Genomic DNA, 12,734 nt, shown 5'->3' with positions numbered 1-12,734 from the left:
TGGAGGCTCGTAATTGGATGAAAAAAATTATTATTATTATTTTTTTTTTGGTTGTCAACCAGCGGGGGCGCGTCACCTCACTGGGGGTGCGACCCTCACTAGGGGTATTTTCCAGGGCTCTTTCTCTTAAATCAGTATTAATTCAATGGGTACAACGGATCAAGATCAGATTCCTTTCTTACTTCCTTTCTCTGATAATTATTAATATATTTTTTTTTAACTTTATTCTAGCTTGATACTTTGTTTTTTCATTTCCTTTTTCATATTTTTCCTATATGTTTTAGTATGTCATGCCCCTTCAACTTTCTCAAAATTGCCAAGTTTACCTGTATTCTATTCAAAATAAATAAATAAATAATGGCCCCCTCAAATTCAATTTCACCCTCAAAAAAATTGTAAATTTCACAATATAATGGAGTTGCATTTCAAAATTTAATGACTCATATAATATTCCCATAAACATTTATAATTATGTTATGATAATTATATTTTCCTACTATATATCATGTGTCAATATTACATTACTATCAAATGTGAGTGATTAAGGTAATAAACAAATTGTAACAAAAAAAATGATCATCCTAATATTATTGAAAATTTTAATCCGGCTTATGTTAAAAAGTTGTTAGTAATTTCATGTTAAAAAATCTTGTAATAAACAAATAATATAATTTATTTAATTGGTATGAAATCATATTAAATATAAAAAAATTACTAACAGCAATAAATTTTTTAGAAAGAATATTTTCTACTTATGAGTTCTTATAATTTATTTATTGGAATCACTTATAAAACTTTATAGACTTAAAGATATTGACATGCTTACCGCTTATCTACAAATCTCTACATTTTGACCTCTTTAACTATAAAACTTGTACAAATAATATTTAATTGAGATTATTCCCTTATGATTTTATAATTTTAATCGCCCAATTAGTCTCTATTAAATAATATTTAATAATAATTTAATCAAATAAAACTCAAGTCGATCCATCAATAGCTCGGCAAATCTATCCCACGACTTCCCTTTGGCAATCTGACTCTCACCGGAGGAATCCTGACTCTGCCCTGTTAGTAATTATAGCTGTTGTACATTATTTTAACAATTTAGGCCATGTTTGTTTGGGCGGACTGGATTACCATTCCCATGACTAATAGTCCTAGGACTACGAATTTGTTGGATTATGTATCCTATATTAACTAATAGTCAAGTTTAAAATAATTAGTCCGTACTTTAATTGTTTAACCAAACATCGGATTAATAATTTTATTGGACTATTAGTCCAATCCCAAACTCATGTCCACCCAAACAAACATGAACTTATTTTATTATGTTATGAAAAGGTTTAAAAGTGAACATGTTAGTCAATTAAGTTGTCTTCAAGAGTTTATCTAAATACACTCGGTAAATTTTATTTCATTTTGTACGATATTTGTAAAAATATATATGTAAATAGTATAATGGATAGGGTGGATGTAGTGGGCGTGGAGAGAGTTTAAAGAATCTCCTTGAAAATTTTAAATACGACTAAATTTCATTGTATGAATTTTGAATTCGTAATTTTATTGAATATATCTCTTTATAAGATTTTTTTCTTAAAGTATTTCAAGTACATGTGAATGTAAAGATAAATTTAAGGGGATTTTTTTTTAAAGTTTCTGGTATTAAGATTTTATAACATAAACGACATTTAATATTTTTATAATGTCTAAGATCCCTCAACATCAATATAGAGAAAATTCGATTCAGAGTCTGGATCGAATTTTCTCTAGATTTCACAGAGAAATTCTTGTTCACAGAGAATTTCTTTGGACTTCACAGAAAAATTCTAATTCACAAGGCTTCATTAATATTGAGAATTTCTCTGAACTATAAATTTGAATTGTTGAGAATTTCTCTGGACTATAAATCTGTAATTTATTGCAGAATGCATTCACAAGGCTTCAAAATTTCTCTACTTTGTTCTTATTTGATCTAGAGAAAATTCAAACCACTTCAGAGAAATTAAAAATTTCTCTGCTTTGTTCTTACATGATCTAGAGAAAATTTAAACCATTCCAGAGAAATTCTTTCTCCAAAGAGATTCTTTGATAGCCTTCATTATCATCATCATCTTCTTTCTACATCAAATAACTAGCTGTAGCAGCACCATGAAAGCCCTTTAAAACCCACATTAAATCCATTTCAATACAACCACTACAATGCAATTCAAGCTTCTTCAATATCAACAATGGCACACAGTAAAACTGTAATACAAAATCAGGAATCCAGAGAAAATTCACACAAATTCCACATCCAGAGAAAATTCTGATCCAAAGAAATTCTGGAAACACTAGAGAATTTCTCTGATGTTTTAGTACTGGGTTCAATGTTATTTGTTAATGTGGTTGAGAGAATTTTCTCTAGATCAAAAATTTTGACCGAACTAGAAAAAATCCCTTTAAAACCCACATTAAATCCATTTCAATACAACCATTACAATTCAATTCAAACTCCTTCAATAGCAACAATATGGAACGCAGCAAAACTATAATACAAAACCAAAAATTTCGAGAAAAATCAGTTGATTACTGCTTGCATTAGTAATCAACTGATTTTTTGATAGTCTTCATCATCATCATAGCTTCAAGCTTCACATCTTCCATTTCTCTGGATTGCACAAATTTTTTGGTTTGCAAATCTCTTCCTCTTTTCCCACAATTCATCTTTGATATCTCTACCACTGCCTTTGATGAATGCAGTGGTGGTCTGAGTGATGGCTTCAAACCAGAGAAAATTGGTCTGAGTGGTAGTTTCAAACCAGAGAAAATTGAGAAATTCTGGACTTCCCAACCCAAAGAAAATTGAAATTTCTCTAAGTTCAAACTAGAGAAATCTAGAGAAAATTGAACATTACGGAGAAAATTAAACAAGGTAGAAAAAATTAAACCAGAGAAAATTACACACGACCAAAAAGTAAGAGATTCAAGCCTTGTTCTCTTCTAGAAATGAGAGATTCAACAAGGTCGTCACTGCGTGTTCTTGCATCATTGGATCTGTAGATCTAAGCAGGTATACTGAATGGAAAATATAAAAATAAGCTTTTGTTTCATAAAATTTGTGGAAAATGTCAACTAATCTGTCGATGGGGATAACTCAATTTTACACTGCTAATACTAAAAAGTTCAAATTTTTGCAACCTACAACTCAAAACACACACCATATATGTATACAACACATATTTATATATATTCATACATATTTGCTACAACACATCTTTGTTCATCGTGCGAAGGAAGCTTTGCTCGTCTCTGATTGTGAGATTCTAATCGAAGTGGACTCCCTGATTAACGCTCTATCATCGAACTGGTTTTTCACTAGGAGTCTCAGTTTCATCGCCGCCGATTTCTTTATAGCGGTCGACGGCAATCGGAGACCATCGATGCAGATCTTCACTGTCGGTTGAAGATTTTCCGGCGATATACTCTCAATAATCTCTGTCGAGAAGCTATCACGGTCGAGAAAATCAGTGCATGGCTCTGAACTGAGTTCGGGATTCGGATCCGATGAGTTTTCTGGCGGCATGGAAGCGGTGATAATGATCAATATACTGTGGCGCGGCGGCGCTAATGTTACGGTGGCCTCCGTCGAGAAGCAGCTTCGTGTCAATGCTTGTCATAGAATGAAGATTGTTGTCGATGCCTTAATTTCGGACTATTTTGACACCGTCTTTGATCTCATCTCTCTTCTTGTACTCTCTCTCTCTCTCTCTAAGTGCTTTAAAATTGTTTTTGTTTGTTCTGTTACTTGTGTATAATTTCGGTTGCGGGAGAGAGAGATTGAAAGGGTGAGATATATCAAATTTCTCTATGGTAGATGGGTATGGGGTTTAGGGACCTTAGACATCAAAAATTGATATTGTGCTTTTCCATTACTAAAAATGGGAGAGGGACCTTTGACTAATTTCCCCTAAATTTAAGTTGATGTATACAATAGAAGTTTCTAAATGTATTCATTAATTTTTTCGTAGATGAATTATGTTGACTTTCTCTGTGATTTGGAGATAATACAGCAAATTTCATAGTTTTACATAATTATATTAACTCTTTTTTAGTAAGATTAAAGAGATTAAAACTAATGTAAATGGTATAAATAAACAAAGGTAAATAATATAAAATATATTTTACTGTAAAAGAGATAAAAGTATCTTTTTTATTTATTTATATGACTAATAAATTACAGATAAAAAATGACTTAAGTGTTATGTAAATTAAAATTTTAAGAATGCTTGTAATTATAATTAAACTGTGAGACACTCTATTCGATTTTAAATTGTTAAAAATAAACTTTTAATTTTTGAATTCATCTTCTTTTGATTTAAGTGAAACGTTTTAATATTCTAATCAATTATTTATTTGTTTTTATATTCATTTAATTTAGATACATTTAAAAATTACAATATTTACAAAAATAATAAAAATTGTAAAAAAAAATAAAAATAAAGATTTCTTTGTAAATATTTTACTTTTCAAATTTATAGATTAAGTGAAACTAACAAAAAAAAAAAAAAAATAATACAATATTACAAGGTTCATCAAAAAACAAGTGTAAAGAAAAGGATAAATTACAAACACTCCCCTGAGATTTAATTAAATTACAAATTATCCCTGTAGTTTTAGAAATTACATGATGCCCGTAAGATTTTTAATTTCATAACAAATAGGTTATTTTATTAATAAATTATCAAGTTAATTAACAGTTTTTAACAATGTTAAAATTTTATTTCAATTAATAAAGCAGATAATTTTATTATTTTATAGATGAACAGTTAGAAATTTCACTTTTTCAATTAATTTTGTTAAATAAAAAATTCTGACATGGAGGTATTTGTAATTTTTCAAACCGCATGAGCAATTCATATTTTAAGCAAATCTCAGGAGTGTATTTATAATTTATCCAAAATTTAGTGGTGAATTGAGAGCTTTTTTTTTTATTTTGAATTATGTAGAGTATTTTGGATTAGCTTTCGCGTATTAGACAAAATCATTATAGTTCTAACAAACATTTCAAAACAAATTTCTGTGCAGTTCGTGACCTCAAGAGTTTTATGTTGATTGGAGAATCAAACTTGAGACTTAGAAAGAGTAAACTCCTAAGTCCCAAGTCTAAAGCGGAGGTGGTGAATAAGAGCTCCATAGCAATGAATTTTTTTTTTTTTTAAATAAAGTCGTTAAAAAAAATCTAGGCTGTGTTTGGTGTGAGTTTCTAATCAATTTTCCACCCTTATATTTGAATGCTATGTTTGGTTTTAGTTTTCAAAAATCAATTCCAATGTCACATTTGAATACACATTCCAATGCATGCTTTTTTGAATTTTGAATTTGCGTATTGGGTTGTCCGGTTGGTTGATCGGAATAGTATTTTTTTTTTTTTGGAAATTACAACAATTTGTTAATGATATTTTTTTAAATATACAAATTATTTTTTTTAGATCATTTTCAAAGAAAACAATTAAAAAAATTGAACAAAATATACAATCAAAAGTAATTTTAAAACACTAGCTAAATATTTTTTTAATATTTTGAATAAATAAATATTTTTGGAATTTTTTTAATTATTTAAAAAAATTATTTTTTTCAATAATTATTTTTTTGAATTAAATTTTAAAAAGAGCTTGATTATGAGTTTTAAATAGAATTTTTAATAGAGTTTTAAATTGTGTATTTTGTTAGAAGTTCTAAGTTTTTCAATTAAATTTTAAAAATTCTTTTCAAAACTTTTCAAAAGTCATAATTAAACAACTTTTCTTATTTCAAAACTCTTTTGAAAATTCTTTTCAAAACTCATAACCAAACAAATTTTTTCTTTTCAAATCATATATACTCAAATTATAATTATAAAATTCAACCAAACGTTACCTCAATGTCTTTAGTAAACCAAACCAAACCAAACCAAACCAAGCCTTAAGTCCCATGAAATGGGGTCGGCTACATGAATCCTTTTTCTCTACACGGCTCTATTAAAGGTCATTTCGTTAGTCAAATTAAGTATATTCATATATCTATTTACAACGCTAGCCAACGTTAATCTAGGCCTACTTGGTCCCCTAACACTTCCATCTACCGTCACTGCCTCGCATCTCTTTACTACTGCCTTTGTTGGTCTCTGTTGAATATAACCAAACCATCTCAATTGATTCTCTCTCAACTTATCTTCTATCGGTGCTACTCTTACCCATTCTCGAATACACCCATTCCTAATTCTGTCTTATCTAGTCTTACCACACATCCACCTTAGCATCCTCATCTCAGCCACACTCATCTTATCTACATACTGTTTCTTGGCTGCCCAACACTCCATCCCATACAACATCACTGGCCTAATAGTCATTCTATAGAACTTACCTTTTAGTCTAATGGGTATTCGTTTATTGCATATTACCCAAGACGCACTTCTCCACTTACACCATCCAACCTTAATCATATGGATTACATCAGCATCAATCTCTCCCGTTGTTGTGATAATCGACCCTAAATTACAAAAATGTTCACTTTTAGGTAGTTATTAGTTCTCAATCTTCACTTCTCCTTTGCTTTTATTGTTATTGTTAGTAAATTTACACTCCATATACTCTGTCTTAGTTCTGCTTATCCAGAATCATTTAGATTCGAGTGTTTTTTTCCAAATCTCTAACTTTGTGTTAACTCCTTCTTTAGTCTCATCCACTCGCACGATATCGTCTGCAAAAAGCATACACCATGGCACGTCATCTTGAATATTTCCTATCAACTAGTCCATAACTAAAGCAAAAAGGTAAGGACTCAAGGTAAATCCTTAGTGTAACCCTACAATGATAGAAAATTCATTTGTCTCTCTAACAGGTGATCTAATAGTAGTCATCACCCCTTTAAACATGTCCTTAAGCACATCAATGTAACCTTTTGTCACCCTCTTCTTCTCTAATACCCACTATATTATATCCTGAAACACTCTATCATATGCTTTCTCAAGATCGATAAACATCATATAAATGTCTCTTTTCTTTTCTCTATACTTTTCTATTACTCTCCTCAAAAGATAGATTGCTTCCATTGTTGACCTATTAGACAAAAACCCAAATTGATTCTCTGACACCATTGTTATATCTCACAATCAGCGTTCTATCACCCTCTTCCACACTTTCATTATATGTCACATTAGCTTGATTTCTCTATAATTGTTGCAATTTTGGATATCTCATTTATTCTTATAGATTGACACTAAAATACTCTTCCTCTACTCATCTGGCATGTCCCTAGTCAACAAAATTTTACTAAGCAACCTAGTCAACCAAGAAACCCCCTTTCTACCCAAACATTTCCAAGCTTCAATAGGGATATCATCGGGTCCTTATTTGATTTCATCTTCTTAAATGCAATCTCTACTCCAAAGTTCCTAATCCTGCGATATAACTTATAATCTTGGTTTATTGTATTACTGGCTATTTCTTCCCCTATTGGCGTACCTCCATATTCCTCATTTAATAGTTTCTTAAAATAGTTCTTTTATCTTTCCTTAATCTCTTCATCCTTTACCAATACCTTAGAATCCTCACTCTTAATGCACTTAACTTGATTAAAATCTCTTGTTTTCCTCTCCCGTATCTTAGCAAGTTTGTATACCCTATTCTCTCTCTCCTTACTATTTAGTCTAGTGTATAGGTCATCATAAACTTTTAACTTAGTCTCTCTCACAACTTTCTTAACCTCTTTATTAGCCAATCTATAGCTCTTAAGGTTTTCTTCAGTTATATCCTACTATCACTTTTTAAAGCACTATTTTTTTGCCTTAACTACGGCTTGAACCTCTTCTCTTCACCACCAAGTTTCCCTAGAGCTAGGTCCTATTCCTTTCGACTCTCCAAGCACTTCCCTTGAGATTCTCTTCATACAATTGGTCATCGAGTTCCACATAGTGTTAGCATCATCTTCCAAGTCTCAAGTACCTTCCTTATCTACTCTATTCATAAATATTGCTAGTTTATCCCTTTTTAGGTCCTATCTGTCACGACCCATCCCAAGAACCAGGGCTGGATTCGCAATTAGCTAATTCTAAAATTTCTTAGATTAATTCCAAGTAATTAAATTAAATAATGCAGCGGATTAAAATAAAAGATGTAGATAAATATCTAAAGTATATATAAAAATTATTATTTATGTATCAAAATAAAAGATGTAGATAAATATCTAAAGCGTACATAGAAATTATTATTTATGTAACAACGTAACATCAGTCAAATAATGATTACAAGAAAAAAAAATGATATTCGTATCAAATTTGAGGTTCTGATCCACAGGGTAAAACCATCATTCTTTAAATTTTTTCACCTGAAAGGGGTTTTAACAGCTATAAGCACATGACAGAGTGAGAAATATTATACTGAGAGCATGAGGGTATAAAATCACCATGGATAATTATTTAGGCTAAACAATGAATACTTTGGTTCGAATAAATTATTTTTAATAACAGACATATAACACAAAATCATATGAATAAAATAATTATAATCACGGTATAGAATAGAATAGAGGGTCAATGGATCCATGACGGACAGAGGGTCACAGAGTGACTAATCAAAGGGCCAAAGGTTATTTAAATCCTCTAAGGCATGAGACTGTCAGAAGGTCACTAAAGTGACAATTCAAAGGACAAGTAATTATTTAAGTCCTCTAAGGCATGGGACATCCGTGATGGTACTTATTCAAAACAAATGTTTATAAAATCATTGTCATAAAATTTAAACAAACATATCCATGGGTTTCAATTTAAGCAAATAGAGTTCAGAAAATAATCCACGTAATTGAAACATTAATATAACCTTAAAATATAAATTATATAAAATGATTCATGGTAAATCAAAACGTTCGTAAAATATGTTATGGTAACTCAAGGTATAATATTACTCACCTTATTATCGACCCTTAGCCTTTAGTTCCCTATTTGCTTACTAGTATGCTGTACTTGTTTTAAATCTATGTTTCTCTTTCTTGTTTCTTTCCGAAGCTCGGCGACTCACTATTTATAGAGGGTAATGTGCACAGTCATGTGGTAAATTTACCACCATGTGTCACTCAAATCACTTGCCATTTGCTTTTGTTAATCATGTTGTTTAATTTTGATGATGTCTAAAATATTAATTGAAAATTTGTAAATAATATACATATTTTATATTATTTGACACAAAATATTATCTGTTTAAAATATATATTTGTTAAAGATTATTTAAATAAAAATATTTTTGAAAACACTACCAGTCACTTTTTGAAAACATTAGACTGATCACTATTCATATTTTGACAAAATTTAAAATCGATTAATTGTATTATTTTGACAAAATTGACTGATTGGTTGTACTATTTTGACAAAAATGATATTGATAATTTGTTTCCTTTTGATATGCTCACAAGGGGTGCATGGTATATAGCAAAATTATTTAATTTATATTTTGCATGCAAAGTGAAACTTACTCAAGCGATGTTTGAAAACAAATCATATCTTTATATATATTATATTGTAAAAAGAAAAAAAATGATCAAATCATTTGACGGTGGGTTTTGCATCATGGACATATATATTACTATAATAAATAGAAAAAGGTTAGTGAAAAAGTTTGACAAAATTATTGCATCTTATATATATGCATATATATCCATGATATTATATTCAAAAGTGTCGATTAGATTATATATTCAAACCTTGGTGATTTGTCTGTAAAGTTTGAAAAAGAAAAAGTGAACAAAGAAAATTTATAATTTGACAAAAGAAAAGGTGTCCATGTCTAATGTAATGATTAAAGGAGAAGACTTATGTAATTTTTCATTGTAAACCAATCTTTGCTTTGAATTTTCTTGCAAAAGAGAATAGACACAAAATCATGTGGTTTTTGTCTTCAAGGAGTCCATAAATGATGGAGCAAAATCAATTCCCTATTTGAATTCAAAGATGTGATAATATTTTTCAAATTGCCTACAAATCAGTGGCTCATATTTGAATTTTGTATTATGTCACACATACACATGCGCGCGCTCATGCGCACATACACACACACACACACACACACACACATATATATATATATATATATTAATGAAACAAGAAGAAACGATGAAGCAAATTATTTGCTTGGTTGAAAGTTGTGTTTTTTATCAAAATTTTCTACAAAGCGGAGGCTGCTGTTTTGACTAAACAAAAAAGGAAAAGGAAAAGAAAAAGTTAGTCTTACTAATTATTATCATCTTTTTCATTATTAACATTTGCTGACTAATTAAAATCAAGGAGCGTGCTTATGTAAACCATGACGTCAGCAAGGAGCATCCAACGGGTATATTTTTTGGTATAAATAGAAGTGTTGTGTGTGGAGAAAAATCAAGAACTTGAAGAGAAAAATTTCTGTGTGCTCCAAAATTTCTGAGTATATTGTATTCTGTTCTTTCACTTTCAGTTCTAAGTGTAGCCTTTGATCTTACACTTTCATATTTACTCTTTGTGAGAGAATTATTGTAAAAGAGGGTTCAAGTACCACTTATTTTTATTTATTATTTTTGTGAGAGATTTTGTAAGGGTGGGGCATTTATTGTTGAGTGAGGCTCAATAGATAAGAGTAAGTCCTGTGCCAAATCCACAAGTTTGGTAGTGTATTTATTCAATTGATAGTAAAGAAATTCTCAAGGAGGTTCCTTGGGGAATGGACGTAGGCCTGGCGTGCCGAATCACTATAAATCTCAGTGTTTGATTTTCTCTCCCTATCTCTCTTACTTTTATATTGATAATTATTATTTTTTTTTTATTAAAATTCTGAATATTGTGTTAATTTTAATATTGTAAAATTTTTAATAACTCAATTCGCCCCCTCTTGGGTTGCCTACCTGGGATAACAGCTTCTTCCCAATTATGACTTATCTAGGTGTTTATCTAAATAGATATATTCACCACCCGAGGTGTTAGGGTGGTGACAGGCCGTGTATATCCATTTTTATTTATTTATTTATTTAAATTTTTATTATTAACATTTCACTTTATCAACCATTCAATATACACTCCAAATATATATATATATATATATGTGTGTGTGTGTGTGTGTGTGTGTGTGATATTTATTTAGGGTGTCACATTTCTCCCCTCCTAAGAGTAGTTTGTCATCAAACTTGACATACCTTGGTTTTCAAAAAGGTGTGGGTATTTGGTTTGCATTTGACTTTCTGTTTCCTATGTAGCTTCTTTGACACGATGATTTTGCCATAAAACCTTAACAAGAGGTATAGTCTTGTTTCGGAGAATTTGATCACGACAATCGAAAATCTGCATTGGTTGTTCTTTATAAGAGAGATTTTCTTGGACTTCGAGGCTCTTATAATTGACAATATGTTTTGGATCTCAAAGATATCGTCAAAGCATTGAAACGTGGAACACTTTGTGAACATTGGGCAGTTCTGGTGGAAAAGCAAGACGGTATGCAACAGGGCCAATTCTCTCCAGTATTTCAAATGGTCCGATGTAACGCAAATTCAACTTTTCTCGTTTTCCAAATCAAATGACTCCCCTTGTTGTTGAAACCTTTAAGAAAACGTGTTCTCCTACCTGAAATTCCAAATCTCGTCTCCGTGTATCCACATACCTTTTCTGGCGACTTTGAGCTGTGCGAATTCGCTGTTAGATGAGTTGAATCTTATCACTCGTTATTTGCACGATTTCAGGGCCTAATAGTTTCCTGTCTCCGACTTCTGCCCAACATAGAGGTGACCGACATCTCCTTCCATACAATGCTTCGAATGGTGCCATACCAATGCTTGCTTGGTAGGTTATTATAGGTAAACTCCACTAAAGACAGATGTTTATCCCAATTACCCTTAAGGTCCAATATGCACATCCGTAGCATGTCTTCCAAAGTCTGGATTGTTCTTTCGGATTGCCCATTAATTTACGGGTGATAAGCAATGTTAAACTTCAGTATTGTTCCCAAAGCTTCTTGCAATTTGTTCAAGAAGTGAGATACGATGCGGGGGTCTCGGTCAAATACGATTGAAATTGGGGTACCATGCAATCGAATGATTTATTTAATGTATAGAGTGGCGAACTTAGTAAGGGAGTATGTGATTCTAATTGGTAGGAAATATGTCGACTTCGTTAATCGGTCTACTATAACCCATATCGCATCATTCTTTGAAACTGATCGTGGTAGCCCGACTACGAAGTCCATAGTAATGTGCTCCAATTTCTACTCAGGAATAGAGAGTAGTTGTAGCATTCCTGTAGGTCTTTGATGTTCTGCTTTAACACGTTGACATTGTAAGCATTTGGAGACGTGGCTTGCTATGTCTTTTTTCATTCTTGTCCACCAGTAGTGTTCTCTCAGATTGTGATACATCTTGGTGTTGCCAGGGTGGACTGCAAACTTTGAGCTATGAGGCTCCACCAATATCTTCTTCTTAAGCTCTGGTATGTCAGGTATGCAAATTTGATTTCAAAATTTTAGCATCCCATTGCTTATAGTGAAGTCAGGATTAGGAGTAGTTTTCTGCTCCTCGTACTTTTTCTTCAAAAGTTTGTCTTCACATTGGCGTGCTTTAATTTCTTCAATCAATGTGGGTTCCATGATTACGTTAGCGAGCAGTCATTTGATCTTGCGGAGGACGATGATACATGCCAAACTTCTGTTAGTCTTTCGAGCCAATGTGTTTGCTACTACGTTAGCTTTGCCCGAATGGTGATAAATCTC

The sequence above is a fragment of the Camellia sinensis genome, chromosome 7, assembly GCF_055761805.1.
Source record: "Camellia sinensis isolate YWXY chromosome 7, ASM5576180v1, whole genome shotgun sequence".
NCBI lineage: Eukaryota > Viridiplantae > Streptophyta > Magnoliopsida > Ericales > Theaceae > Camellia > Camellia sinensis.
Note: the sequence above shows the minus strand (reverse complement) of the source record.